We start from the raw sequence: 15,646 nt of genomic DNA on the forward strand, positions 1-15,646 counted from the left end.
ATGATGGAACACAACCTTGATCTTAAGGGGGCAGTTACTCCACTGCTCTTGCCCATTGCTGCTGTACCAAGAATGTGGGTGTAGAGTTGCCAGAATCTGGAATGTGGTGTGAAATAGCCTGATTGAACATTGGTTTAGTTTTGCAACTATTATGCAGGTCCAACAAAAGGTTAGATCTGTCATTTGTTGGCAACCTCTACCCAGGAAACCGTTCAACTTCAGCTTTTTCAACATTACTGGTCAGGGCATAGACTTCGATTACCATGAGATTGCATCCAAGTACTGCATTTCAGACTCTCTTGTTGACTATCATGGCTACTCCATTTCTTCTAAGGGATTCCTGCCCACAGTAGTAGATATAATGGTCATCTGAGTTAAATTCACCCCTTCCAGTCCATTTTCGTTCACTGATTCCTAGAATGTCGACTTTCACTCTTGCTGTCTCCTGTTTGACCACTTCCAGTTTGCCTTGATTCATGGACCTGACATTCCAGGTTCCTATGCAATATTGCTCTTTGCAGCATCTAACATTGCTTCTATCACCAATCACATCCACCACTGGATATTGTTTTTGCTTTGACTCCATCCCTTCATTCTCTCTGGAGTTATTTCCCCACTGATCTCCAGTAGCATATGCCAAAGTCTTTGACTGTGTGGATCACAATAAACTGTGGAAAATTCTGAAAGAGATGGGAATACCAGACCACCTGACCTACCTCTTGAGAAACCTGTATGCAGGTCAAGAAGCAACAGTTAGAACTGGACATGGAACAACAAACTGGTTCCAAATAAGAAAAGGAGTACGTCAAGGCTGTATATTGTCACCGTGCTTATTTAAATTATATGCAGAGTACATCATGAGAAACACTGGGCTGGAGGAAGCACAAGCTGGAATCAAGATTGCCAGGAGAAATATCAATAACCCCAGATATGCAGATGACACCACCCTTATGGCAGAAAGTGAAGAAGAACAAAAGAGCCTCTTGATGAAAGTGAAAGAGGAGAGTGAAAAGTTTGGCTTAAAGCTCAACATTCAGAAAACTAAGATCATGGCATCCAGTTCCATCACTTCATGGCAAATAGATGGGGAAACAGTGGAAACAAAGCTGATTTTATTTTGGGGGGCTCCAAGATCACTGCAGATGGTGACTGCAGCCATGAAATTAAAAGATGTTTACTCCTTGGAAGGAAAATTATGACCAGCCTAGATAGCGTATTAAAAAGCAGAGACATTACTTTGTCAACAAAGGTCCATCTAGTCAAGGCTGTGGTTTTTCCAGTGGTCATGTATGGATGTGAGAGTTGGACTATAAAGAAAGCTGAGCACCAAAGAATTGATGCTTTTGAACTGTGGTGTTGGAGAAGACTCTTGAGCATCCCTTGGACTGCAAGGAGATCCAACCAGTCCATCCTAAAGGAAATCAGTTTTGGGTGTTCATTGGAAGGACTGATGTTGAAGCTGAAACTCCAATACTTTGGCCACCTGATGCGAAGAGCTGACGCATTTGAAAAGACCCTGATGCTGGGAGGGATTGAGGGCAGGAAGAGAAGGGGACAACAGAGGATGAGATGGTTGGATGGCATCACTGACTCAATGGACTTGGGTTTGGGTGGACTCCGGGATTTGGTGATGGACAGGGAGGCCTGGCGTGCTGCGGTTCATGGGGTCACAGAAGGTTGGACACGACTGAGCAACTGAACTGAACTGACTGACTGACCCAGGAATCCGACAACTCAGAAGATAAAGCAGCCATGCTGCAAATGAGGGGTGCAGGTGGTAAAGAGACGAGGAAGCCAGGGAAGGAGCAGTGCTTATGGGAGAGGCAGCTGAGGCAGAAGGAAGGCAGGAACCTCATTTTGTAGGCAGATTTTCAGATAGGTTGAAAGGACCATTGAATGAATCCCTTCATTTTTCAAAAGCGATAACCAACAAAGAACTGGTGTGCAGGGCATGGATGCTGAGTTAGGCAGAATGCATTAGGCCAAGTGGATCTATAACTATCGTGAATATAGGATCTGGCAGATTCAGTAAGACCTTACAGGGCTACGGTTTGGGGAAGTTGGCAAGCCCCAGTCTCCAAAGGATGGACAATCCTCTCCAACCTCCAATCACAGATGCACCTCTTATCCTATTTTTTCACCCTGAAAGTCACCCAGGATACTGCCAATTTTGGACACCCACAGGCAGGCATGCCATGGCAGCCTCAACCAGCCTCACAAAAATCAGAACACTGGCGAGCCTGACATTGCAGAATTTATACCCGGAGGTTCCCATTTTCAAAGCTGCTGCCCATCCTCTTTCCCTTTAAACAGCAAACTCGTGTATGGTGTTCTATTTTTTGGTTTGAAAATGCTCCAGCTGAGTACTTGCATGGTTACCATGGCAACTATCAGGTAGCATCGTCTTGTGCCTGAAGCTGAGACTGCCAGCAAGAAAGCCAATGCAGTAGTATATTGTTTCTTCCTGGACTAATCTTTTAAACTGTAGCCTATAGAGTTCCCATAATATATTCAATCAGAAGCTTGAGTGGTTTATTGAATTTAATGTGTCACGGGTCTCCTTTGACGATGCAATCCATTCAGTAGTGGGCCTTTATTTTGAATTTTCTCCTTGGCAGTGAAAAGTGCAGAGCCCACTGTGGTGCACGTTTTGTGATTTCGGAGATTTTAAGAAAGAAAATGGATTTGTACACACAGACACTGCCTTTTTAATCTCACACTAGTTGAAGAATTATTTGTCTTATTTTGACTGGACCCAGGTGGGCTATTTGCCAAACATCTGATTTCTAGATATTGTATATATCACCAGGGAAGAGCTAATATATTTCTGTGATTGGTGAACCCTCTAAGGAGACAAGAAGTAAAAGTCAGCTGGTTCAGTCAAACAATGGCTGTCAATTCCAAGTCCTCCGGGGTGTACCCTCCATCTGTTTCCTAGGAGAGAGGCCATGTTCCCACCTCCCCACCCCAGCCTCCTGGGTGTCAGAGAGAGGTAAGGTAAGCAGAGGGTGTGGCCACACTTACCGTGGAAGGGTCAGCATAGTAAGACATCATGATTGGAAGTGCTCTTTGGGGTCAAAAACATGAGAGGCTCCATTGTTCCAGAAACTTTCAGAGTAGATGAGAGACTAAACTAGAAGATTTAATGAGTTGCTGTACACTTGTGCTCAGACCTTTAAAAGTCTGAGAGAAGTCTGTGTAAACACTGGAATCCCTTTTTGTGTTATGCTTCTTTGAGTGTGAAACCACTCAGGATGGGATTGGACTGCATGGACATAGCTTGGTACATATTACAATTTTTTAATTGAAATTTTAAATGTGTCTAATAAGTTAATAGTGTTATCAAATTGCTGTGCTTAGTTGCTCGATTGTATCTGACCCTTTGCAACCCCATGAACTGTAGCCCACCAGGCTTCTCTGTCCATGGGGATTCTCCAGGCAAGAATACTGGAGTGGGTTGCCATCTCCAAGGGAATCTTTCCAACACAGGGATCGAAACTGCATCTCCTGATTTTCAGGCAGATTCTTTCCCATCTGAGCCACCAGGGGAGCCCATCAAACTATTGACTAGTTATAAAATCTTTAATACTGGGATTTCATTCAGTGGATGTTAGCTGAACACCCCCACTGTTTTAATTTTTTTTTTTAATTGAGAGGCACAAACACTTCCATCATTGATATAAGCATGAAACTTTTTGGTAGTTTATTATTTACTCACTAATAACTTACAAACTCCCGTGCACCCATCATCCTCTAGTCACAGTTCTAGGTGTTGTGGGAAGTACAGAGATGAAGGAAACAGGTCACACCTTTCAAGATGTGAAATTTGATGTGATAGGTGTGACAGTTCAGTGTGACAGGCTGACAGTGGCTTCCAAAGACATGTCCAAATCCTACTCCTAGGAACCTGTCACTATCATTTCATTTAGAAACAAATTAAGTCTTTGCAAATATGATTACGATAAGAATCTAAAAATGAGTAGATAACTGAATTCTCTGTTGTTGTTGTTGCTGTTCAGTATCTAAGTCATGTCCAACTCTTTGTGACTCCGTGGACTACAGCACGCCTGTCTTCCCTGTCCTCCACTGTCTCACAGAATTTGCTCAAATTCATTTCCATTGAGTCAGTGATGCTGTCTAACCATCTCATCCTCTGCCACCCTCTTCTCCTTTTGCCTTCAGTCCTTCCCAGCATCAGGGTGTTTTCCAACGAGTCCAACATTCACATCGGGTGGTCAAAGTACTGGAGCATCAGCATCAGTCCTTCCAATGAATATTCAGGATTGATTTCCTTTAGGATTGACTGGTTTGATCTCTTTGCAGTCCAAGAGACTCTCAAGAGTCTTCTCCAGCACCACAGTTCAAAAGCATCAGTTCTTCAGCACTCAGTTTATTTTATGGTCCAAATCTCACATCCGTACATGACTAATGGAAAAACCATACCTTTGACTATACAGACCTTTGTCAGCAAAGTGATATCTCTGCTTTTTAGTATGCTAAGTTTGTCATAGTTTTTCTTCCAAGGAGCAAGCGTCTTTTGATTTCATGGCTGCTATGCCCATCCACAGTGATTTTGGAGCCCAAGAAAATAAAGTCTGTCGCTGTTTCCACTAGAGTTCTCTGAGTAGACCCTAAATATCATCAGAGAGAGATGGAGCTTTGTCTCACCCAAACAGAAGATAAGGCAATGTGAAGGCAGAGGCAGAAATTTGAGTGATGTGAGTACAAGCCCAATGAACACCAAGAAATGCCAGCAGACATCAGAGGTTGGAAGAGGCATGGAGAAAATTCTCCTCTAGAACCTCCAGCAGAAATATCGCCCTACTGCTACCTTGGCTTCAAACTTCTGGGCTCCAGAACTGTGGGAGAATACGTTTCTGTTGTTTCAAGCCAGCATGGTTGTGATAATCTGTTACAGCAGCTACACGATACTAATACATTTGGTATGATATGTGAGGCATGCATATGAGCAGCTATAAGGGCAGCAACCATAATAACTAGCATTTACCAAACACCTCTATGCTAAGCACTTTATGTACATTATTTCTTTAGTTCTCCAAACAATACTATGGGGCAGGGACCATAATCACCTCCATTTTATATATGAGGTAATTGAGTCTCAGTATGTTAGAAAACCATCCCAAAGTCTTAGATCGAATTAGGGACATTCAAGAGATTCAAACACTAAATACTGAAAAATACACCAACTCACCCCTTAGATAATGAAAACATACTCACACAACCTGATCTCTAAAGTACAGATCATCTATGTGAGCTGAAATCAAGGCTGCTTCTTTCTAGACTTTCTAACAGAAAAATTCTGAATATTTAACAGAAGCCTCACTTTTCTCTACCCTTTGGGCATTTATACTGGTACTCTAAGCCATACTGCATCTACCCAACAAGAAAATTGCTGCGTTTTATCTCTCTGGCATTCAAGATGTCAAAATAGGGACATGGTAAGTTCTCTGGTGCAAAATTCCAGATTTCCTTGTCTCTTCCAGTCAGAGCCGTGACCAAATACGCTGGCAACACAGGAGCCAGAAATTTGTATATCATCTCTGTGAAAGGGAACAAGGGACAACTAAACAGACTTCCTGCTGCTCGTGTGGGTGACATGGGGATGGCCACAGTGAATAAAGGCAAACCAGAGTTCAGAAAGAAGGTACATCCAGCAGTGGTAATTCAACAATGAAAGTCATACTGGAGAAAAGATAGTGTGTTTCTTTATTTTGAAGATAACACAGGAATCATACATAGTAATCAATAAAGGGGAGATGAAAGGTTCTGCCATCACAGGACCAGATGCAAAGGAGTCTGCAGACTTGTGGCCCAAGATTGCATCCTGGACTGACAGCACTGCATGATTCTTCAGTGTGTTTGTAAAAAAAAAATAAAATTTAAAATGATTTGCTCCCTGCCCGCACCCAACCAAAAAGACAAGAAAAGAAAATAGCTATGTTTGCCTAACGCAAAAATGTATAAAATACCTTCAGGAAACATGGAGTCAACCAGTTTTGCTGAAGCAAATCTGTTTATATCAGAGTCACAAGGGAGGAAAGCAGAACTTTGTTCCAAGCCCAAAGACTGACAAGAACAAGGGAAATCAGACCTGGACTTGATCCAGTCAGAAGTTGGTGAAGATGACTAGGAAAGAATATTTAGATTAGTGCCCAGGGGTCATGGGTGACTTTGAACCTACAGGGCTTGGGTGAGGATAATGGTAGTTGAGGGACTTAAGGAAGAACTGGGAGGTGTGGAAATGGAAGCAGCCGAGATTAGCTTTTCCCTGGAGGTGACTGGCAGCAGAAGAAAGAAGACAAGCAGAATGAGGGTGAGGGGGCAAGTGGGTGGGTGGGCATCAGAGGGTCAAGCCTCTCCTCTGCAGGAGAGAACTGGTGAGGGAGGGTCCGAAAGAGACCGGAAAGGAAGACAGTGATTTCTTTTAGCCCAGGGTGTAAGCCAAGTCTATCTAGACCTAGATTCCAAAGCACATGGATTAAACTCAGCTCAGAAACTCTCAGTGTTCAAGGGAGGCGCTGGAAAGTCAGATTTCAGAAAGTCAGATTTCAGAAAGTCAGATTTCAGAAACACTAATGCTTTGATGATGTCTGTTCTTTAGTTTTTGCATGAATCAATACCTTCATTCAAAAAATATTTTACTAATATTTAAAGTAGCTAAAACAGAAATCATGCATTTCCTTCTTACCCTGGCACAGAGGCCGTGTATAATAAACAGGAGCTGAAGGAAGGAGTGGTGTCTAATAGCACAATTCTGCCACGTGTGTGAGCTCTGTGACCTTGGGCAAGTTACCCAGGCCGCTTCCCTGATCTCCAAAGTGCAGACAGTAATATCTCAGTCACAGAGCACTCACAAGCACTGATGGAGGTAACAGTGTGAAGCAAGTGGCTGAACAGCCTGCAGCTCATACGTGACGGTCTTCTCAAGTTGTCGAGACCATGTTGTGAGAAGCTGTGCAGCAAAGTGGTCAGGACAGAAACTGTGAGGCCAGCACGCCTGACCTCCATCCAGTTCAGCAGCTCACTGGCTGCATGACCATGGACCATTGACTTCACCGCCATAAAGATGGTCTTTCATTGATAAAATGTGGATAATAATATTCCCGTTTTTAGGGGTATTGTGAGGAGTGAATGAGATATCACATGGAGATCTGGCCTGTCTCTCCTTTGACATTAATATGCAAATTTTAATGTAGTGTTTCACTTTTTTTTTTGTTGTTATAATTAATTTATTTTTTATTGGAGGCAAATTATTTTACAATATTATATTGGTTGGTTTTGCCATACATTGATATGAATTTGCCCAGGTTTACATAAGTTCCCCCTCCTGAACCCCCATCCCCCCTCCCTCCTCCCTCTATCCTCCCTCTGGGTTATCCCCACATGCCAGCCCCGAGCATCCTATAACATGCATTGACCCTGAACTAGTGATTCGTTTCACATATGACAACATACGTGTTTCAATGCCATTCTCCCAAATCATCCCACCCTCACCCTCTCCCATAGAGTCCCAAAGACTGTTTTATACATCTGTGTCTCTTTTGCTGTCTCGTATACAGGGTTATCATTTGCATCTTTCTAAATTCCATATATATGTGTTAGTATACTGTATTGGTGTTTTTCTTTCTGGCTTACTTCACTCTGTATAATAGGCTCCAGTTTCATCCACCTCATTAGAACTGATTCAAATGTATTCTTTTTAATGGCTGAATAATACTCCATTGTGTATATGTACCAAAGCTTTCTTATCCATTCGTCTGCAGATGGACATTTAGGTTGCTTCCATGTCCTGGCTATTATAAACAGTGCTGCAATGAACATTGGAGTACACGTGTCTCTTTCAATTCTGGTTTCCTCGGTGTGTATGCCCAGGAGTGCGATTGCTGGATCATATGGCAGTTCTATTTCCAATTTTTTGAGGAATCTCCATACTGTTCTCCATAGTGGCTGTACTAGTTTGCATTCCCACCAACAGTGTAAGAGGGTTCCTTTCTCTCCACATCCTCTCCAGCATTTATTGCATGTAGACTTTTGGATAGCAGCCATTCTGACTGGTGTGAAATGGTATCTCATTGTGGTTTTGATTTGCATCTCTCTGATTATGAGGGATGTTGAGCATTTTTTCATGTGTTTGTTAGCCATCTTTATGTCTTCTTTGGAGAAATGTCTGTTTAGTTCTTTGGCCCATTTTTTGATTGGGTCATTTATTTTTCTGGAATAGAGCTGCAGGAGCTGCTTGTATAATTTGGAGATTAATCCTTTATCAGTTGCTTCATTTGCTATTATTTTCTCCCATTCTGAAGGCTGTCTTTTCACCTTACTTATAGTTTCCTTTGCTGTGCAGAAGCTTTTGATTTTAATTAGGTCCCATTTGTTTATTTTTGCTTTTATTTCCAATATTCTGGGAGGTGGGTCATGGAGGATCCTGCTGTGATTTATGTCGGAGAGTGTTTTGCCTACGTTCTCCTCTAGGAGTTTTATAGTTTCTGGTCTTACATTTAGCTCTTTAATCCATTTTGAGTTTATTTTGGTGTATGGTGTTAGGAAGTGTTCTAGTTTCATTCTTTTACAAGTGGCTGACCAGTTTTCCCAGCACCACTTGTTAAAGAGACTGTCTTTTCTCCATTTTATATTCTTGCCTCCTTTGTCAAAGATGAGGTGTCCATAGATGCGTGGATTTATCTCTGGGCTTTCCATTGTTCCATTGATCTATATTTCTGTCTTTATGCCAGTACCATACTGTCTTGATGACTGTGGCTTTGTAGTAGAGCCTGAAGTCTGGCAGGTTAATTCCCCCAGTTCCATTTTTCTTCCTCAAGATTGCTTTGGCTATTCGAGGTTTTTTGTATTTCCATACAAATTGTGAGATTATTTGTTCTAGTTCTGTGAAAAATATCTTTGGTAGCTTGATAGAGATTGCATTGAATGTATAAATTACTTTGGGTAATATACTCATTTTTACAATATTTATTCTTCCAATCCATGAACATGGTATATTTCTCCATCTATTAGTGTCCTCTTTGATTGCTTTCAGTAGTGTTTTATAGTTTTCTATGTACAAGTCTTTTGTTTCCTTAGGTAGATATATTCCTAAGTATTTAATTCTTTTTGTTGCAACAGTGAATGGAATAGTTTCCTTAATTTCTCTTTCTATTTTCTCATTATTAGTGTATAGGAATGCAAGGGATTTCTGTGTGTTGATTTTATATCCTACAACGTTACTGTAATCATTGATTAGCTCTAGTAGTTTTCTGGTAGAGTCTCAAGGGTTTTCTGTGTAGAGGATCATGTCATCAGCGAACAGTGAAAGTTTTTCTTCTTCTTTTCCAATTTGGATTCCTTTTATGTCTTTTTCTGCTCTGATTGCTGTTGCCAAAACTTCCAGAACTATGTTGAATAGTAGTGGTGAGAGTGGGCACCCTTGTCTTGTTCCTGACTTTAGGGGAAATGCTTTCAGTTTTTCACCATTGAGGATAATGTTTGCTGTGGGTTTGTCATATATAGCTTTTATTATGTTGAGGTATGTCCCTTCTATTCCCACTTTCTGGAGGGTTTTTATCATAAATGGATGTTGAATTTTGTCGAAGGCTTTCTCTGCATCTATTGAGATAATCATATGATTTTTATTTTTCAGTTTGTTAATGTGGTGTATTACGTTGACTGATTTGCGGATATTGAAGAATCCTTGCATTCCTGGGATAAAGCCCACTTGGTCATGATGTATGATCTTCTTAATATGCTGTTGGATTCTGATTGCTAGAATTTTGTTAAGGATTTTTGCATCTATGTTCATCAGTGATATTGGCCTGTAGTTTTCTTTTTTTGTGGGGTCTTTACCAGGTTTTGGGATTAGGGTGATGATGGCCTCATAGAATGAGTTTGGAAGTTTCCCTTCCCCAGCAATTTTCTGGAAGAGTTTGAGTAGAATAGGTGTTAGCTCTTCTCTAAATTTTTGGTAGAATTCAGCTGTGAAGCTGTCTGGACCTGGGCTTTTGTTTGCTGGGAGATTTTTGATTACAGTTTCAATTTCCATGCTTGTGATGGGTCTGTTCAGATTTTCTATTTCTTCCTGGTTCAGTTTTGGAAAGTTGTATTTTTCTAGGAATTTGTCCATTTCTTCCAGGTTATTCATTTTATTGCCATATAATTCCTGATAGTATTCTCTAATAATCCTTTGTATTTCTGTGTTGTCAGTTGTGATCTCTCCATTTTCATTTCTAATTTTATTGATTTGGTTCTTCTCCCTTTGTTTCTTGATAAGTCTGGCTAGTGGTTTGTCAATTTTATTTACCTTCTCAAAGAACCAGCTTTTGGCTTTGTTGATTTTTGCTATAGTCTCTTTTGTTTCTTTTGCATTTATCTCTGCCCTAATTTTTACAATTTCTTTCCTTCTACTGACCCTGGGGTTCTTCATTTCTTCCTTTTCTAGTTGCTTTAGATGTAGAGTTAGGTTATTTAGTTAACTTTTTTCTTGTTTCTTGAGGTGTGCCTGTATTGCTATGAACTTTCCCCTTAGCACTGCTTTTACAGTGTCCCAGAGGTTTTGGATTGTTGTGTTTTCATTTTCATTCATTTCTATGCATATTTTGATTTCTCTTTTGATTTCTTCTATGATTTGTTCGTTGTTCAGCAGCGTGTTGTTCAGCCTCCATATGTTGGCATGTTTAATAGTTTTTCTCCCATAATTGAGATCTAATTTTACTGCATTGTGGTCAGAAAAGATGCATGGAATGATTTCAACTTTTTTGAATTTACCAAGGCTAGATTTATGGCCCAGGATGTGATCTATCCTGGAAAAGGTTCCATGTGCACTTGAGAAAAAGGTGAAATTCATTGTTTTGGGGTGAAATGTCCTATAGATATCAATTAGGTCTAACTGGTCTATTGTATCATTTAAAGATTGTGTTTCCTTGTTAATTTTCTGTTTAGTTGATCTATCCATAGATGTAAGTGGGGTATTAAAATCTCCCACTATTATTGCATTATTGTTAATTTCCCCTTTCATACTTGTTAGTAATTGTCTTACATATTGCGGTGCTCCTATGTTGGGTGCATAAATATTTATAATTGTTATATCTTCATCTTGGATTGATCCTTTGATCATTATGTAGTTTCCTTCTTTGTCTCTTTTCACAGCCTTTGTTTTAAAGTCTATTTTATCTGATATGAGTATTGCTACTCCTGCTTTCTTTTGGTCTCTATTTGCATGGAATATCTTTTTCCAGCCCTTCATTTTCAGTCTGTATGTGTCCCTCGTTTTGAGGTGGGTCTCTTGCAGACAACATATATGGGGGTCTTGTTTTTGTATCCATTCAGCCAGCCTTTGTCTTTTGGTTGGGGCATTCAACCCATTTACGTTTAAGGTAATTATTGATAAGTACGATCCCGTAGCCATTTTCTTTATTGCTTTGGGTTCGAGTTTATACACCCTTTCTGTGTTTCCTGTCTAGAAAAGATCCTTTAGCATTTGTTGGAGAGCTGGTTTGGTAATGCTGAATTCTCTCAGCTTTTGCTTGTCTGTAAAGCTTTTGATTTCTCCTTCATATTTGAATGAGATCCTTGCTGGGTACAGTAGTCTGGGCTGTAGGTTATTTTCTTTCATCATTTTAAGTATGTCTTGCCATTCCCTCCTGGCCTGAAGAGTTTCTGTTGAAAGATCAGCTGTTATCCTTATGGGAATCCCCTTGTGTGTTATTTGCTGTTTTTCCCTTGCTGCTTTTAATATTTGTTCTTTGTGTTTGATCTTTGTTAATTTGATTAATATGTGTCTTGGAGTATTTCGCCTTGGGTTCATCCTGTTGGGGACTCTCTGGGTTTCTTGGACTTGGGTGATTATTTCTTTCCCTATTTTAGGGAAGTTTTCAACTATTATCTCCTCAAGTATTCTTTCATGGTCTTTCTTTTTGTCTTCTTCTTCTGGGATTCCTATGATTCGAATGTTGGAGCGTTTAACATTGTCCCAGAGGTCTCTAATATTGTTTTCATTTCTTTTAATTTGTTTTTCTTTATTCCTCTCTGTTTCATTTATTTCTACAATTCTATCTTCTAGCTCACTTATCCTGTCTTCTGCCTCTGTTATTCTACTGTTTGTTCCCTCCAGAGTGTTTCTGATCTCATCTATTGTATTATTCATTGTATATTGACTCTTTTTTATTTCCTCTAAGTCCTTATTAAACCTTTCTTCCATCTTCTCAATCCTTTTCTCCAGGTTATTTATCTGTAACTCCATTTTGCTTTCAAGATTTTGAATCATTTTTACCACCAAAATTCGAAATTCTTTTTCATGTAGATTCCCTATATCTTCCTCTTTTGCTTGTGTTGGTGGGCATTTATCTTGTTCCTTTACTTGCTGGGTATTTCTCTGCTTCTTCATCTTGCTTATAATGCTTTGCTTGGGGTGGCCTTTCCCTCTTCTGGCCGTTTGTGGAGTTCTCTTTATTATGTAGTTTCCTTGCTGTGTGTGGGGTTGGACAGGTGACTTGTCAAGGTTCCCTGGTTATGGAAGCCTGTGTCGGTGTTCTGGTGGGTGGAGCTGGATTTGTTCTCTCTGGAGTGCAATGAAGTGTCCAGTAATGAGTTATGAGATGTCAGTGGGTTTGGAGTGACTTTGGGCAGCCTGTATATTGAAGCTCAGGGCTAGTTTCCTGTGTTACTGGAAAATTTGCGTGGTATGTCTTGCTCTGGAACTTGTTGACCCTTGGGTTTAGCGTAGGTATGGAGACGTTTAATGAGCTCCTATCGATTAATGTTCCCTGGAGTCAGGACTTCTCTGGTGTTCTCAGGATTCGGACTTAAGCCTCTTGCCTCTGGTTTTTGGTCTTATTCTTGGAGTAGTCTCTAGACGTCTCTATCTGTCATTTCCAAGGTGGTTCCCTCTGTTTTAGCTTCTGTCTGCTGGTCTCTTCAGTGTCTAATTTCCTCCCTGATACTAGGGGGTGGGTGGACACTTTTTAAGGCTCAGTTGTTCAGTCCTGTTCTGGGAAGGGAGGAACGCTGCAGTCGATTATCTCTGGCATCTGTGGGGAGTGCTCGCAGCGTCTCGGCCACACTGGGTTTGCCCCCGCTCACAGCACGTATGCTGTCCCAGTCTATACTGCACAGGCTCTAGGTTGCTCTGCCGGGAATGGTCTGAGGCCGGCACCGGGTTGTATGCACTTCCCAGGTCTGAGCGGCTCAAGTTCAGGTTCTCAGGTACTCCACAAAGGCGCAGACTTGGTTGGGCCTGCGTTTTGTGCCTTCCCCAGTCCGAGCAGCTCAGGGGACCAGGTGTTTGGCGAGCGCGGTCTCTGTGACTTATCGCCTCCCCAGTCCCCGCCACTCAGTTTTCTGGGTGTACAACCGGCGCACCTTCTCAGGGGGATATCGACCGGCCCGAGCCCAAGAAGTCCTGATTAGCAACAAGCCTGTCTGCAGTTTGTATCAGATGCCTTTCTGGGGCCGCGGTTGCCTGCTCCGGCTCTGGCTGCGCTCCCTGCCTGTCTCGGCGGGGGATGGGGGATGGGCCAGCCGCAGCCAGCTCACTCTGCTCAGTCCTTTATTCTGTGAGCGGGGCTGGCCGAGTCATAGGTTAGAGCTTTCCGCCTTTTCATGGGGAAGCTATCCCACAGTCTGCTTTGCTCTCCCCAGTTCTCTCAAATTGTTCTCGTGGCATTCAAGTCCAGTCCTCTCTCTAAGCAGTTCAGCCGGCTCCTCCCTGCCCAGCCCCCGCTTGCTAATGGCGTATGCAGGCGTCTGCGCTGCTTCTCCGCTGGGAGTTACCGTTTGGCGGGTAATCTGTGGGTTTTAAAAAAATCTTAAAAAAAAAAAGAGGGTTATGTGGCCCTCTGAGCTTCCAAGGCTCGCCACAGATTCGCCAGTGATAATGTTTCCTGGTGTTTGGAAACTTCTCTCTTTTTAAAGCCTCCCTTCCCGGGACGGAGCTCCGTCCTTACTTCTTTTGTCTCGCTTTTTTTCTTTTGTTTTTTCGTACCTCCTTTCGAAGACAATGGCTGCTTTTCTGGGTGCCTGACGTCCTCTGCCAGCATTCAGAAGTTGTTTTGTGGACTTTACTCGCGTTCAAATGTTCTTTTGATGAATTTGTGGAGGAGAGAGTGGTCTCGCCATCCTATTCCTCCGCCATCTTGTTCCTCCCCCCAGTGTTTCACTTTTAAATGGAAAAAGAAAATGAACTCTCCAGTAAAAGCTGTTTGAATGTGTTCTCTTATTTTTTAAATAAACATTGCTCTGATTTCTTTCTTCAGTTTAAAAGATAAATATTAAACTTATCCGTAAATTTAATGTCATTCCTTTCTAGATGAAAAAGCATTCCCAATCTCTCTATTCTGAATGAGGTAAACTTGAGAAATTTACATGTATCTGTGATAACATAAAACTCCATAATGTTCCTTAGTCTAGTCTCTCTCTGGTTGGTTTCAGTACCGCCAGGTGTGTAAAATGAAAAAGGTTCACACTTTCTCTACCCCAGATGATGTGAGATAAATTGGAAGGATAGCAAGTAAGACTTGAGAAGATTTGAGAATGTACATTCTCACAGTTCACACAGCCCCTGAGTGTCAATCCATAATTTCATTTCTAGATGCTTATTGAAGACATGAAAATGAAAATATAACAATTAGATCTGACACTTCAGGGTCTAAAATCCCATGAGATTCTGCCTGACAAAAAACGATCCATGCAGAAACTTTCAAAACATGAAATTAGTTTGAATATATTACAAACTCTTTTCACACATACTAATAACAAACAAATGAACTTGATACCAGATCACAGAGATAGTCGTAGCAAGCAGGCTGATTCAATGTTCTGAGTAATAAACTGGAAACAGCCATGTGTCCTAACCACCACTCCATGCACACATACAGTGCATAGTGACTGAGTGTTCATGAGACTTGGAAATGTTTAAAATAAGATCCCTGACATATAGAGGCTCAGGCTTCAGTGGGGAAGAAAAATTCGTAAGCATTCAATTTACGTGTTAAATCGAGGGGTCATGGGTGATTGGAATACACAGTTTATGGAGAATGAAGATCTTAAGCTAAATTCACTGTTTTGCAAAATATTTAATTATTTGGCTTTTAATTCATTTGCTACAGATTGAAAATAACGGTTGATCAGATCAATCTTTAGCAAAATTGTTGTTGTGTTATTTAGTCGCTAAATTGTGTTTTACTCTTTGTGACCCCATGGACTGCAGCACACCAGGCTCCTCTGTCCTCACTCACTGTCCCCTAAGTTTGCTCAAATTCATGTCCATTGAGTCAGTTATGCTATGTAACCATCTCATCCTCATCCATCCCGGTCTCCTTTTGCCTTCAATTATTCCCAGCATCAGGGGCTTTTCCAGTGAGTCAGCTTTTTACATCAGGTGGCCAAAGGATTGGAGCTTCAGCTTCAGCATCAGTCCTTCCACTGAATATTCAGGGTTGATTTCCTTTAAGATTGACTGGTTTGATCTCCTTGCTGTCCAAGGGACTCTCAAGAGTCTTCTCCAGCACCACAATTCCAAAGCATAAATTCTTTGGCACTCAGCCTTCTTTATGGTCCAACTCTCACTCTTATATATAACTACTGGAAAAACCTATACGAATCTTTGTTGGCAAAGTGATGTCTCTGCTTTTTTAATATG

General features: G+C 41.3%; 1 pseudogene; it reads left to right on the plus strand.

Moving 5' to 3' along the window:
• Positions 1-5,440: 5,440 nt before the first annotated feature.
• Positions 5,441-5,867, plus strand: LOC129537547 (large ribosomal subunit protein uL14 pseudogene; annotated as a pseudogene).
• The last annotated feature ends 9,779 nt before the right edge of the window (positions 5,868-15,646 follow it).

This window comes from Moschus berezovskii, chromosome 2 (genome assembly GCF_049115385.1).
Source record: "Moschus berezovskii isolate FMDL1 chromosome 2, NW_MosBer_1.0, whole genome shotgun sequence".
Lineage (NCBI taxonomy): Eukaryota > Metazoa > Chordata > Mammalia > Artiodactyla > Moschidae > Moschus > Moschus berezovskii.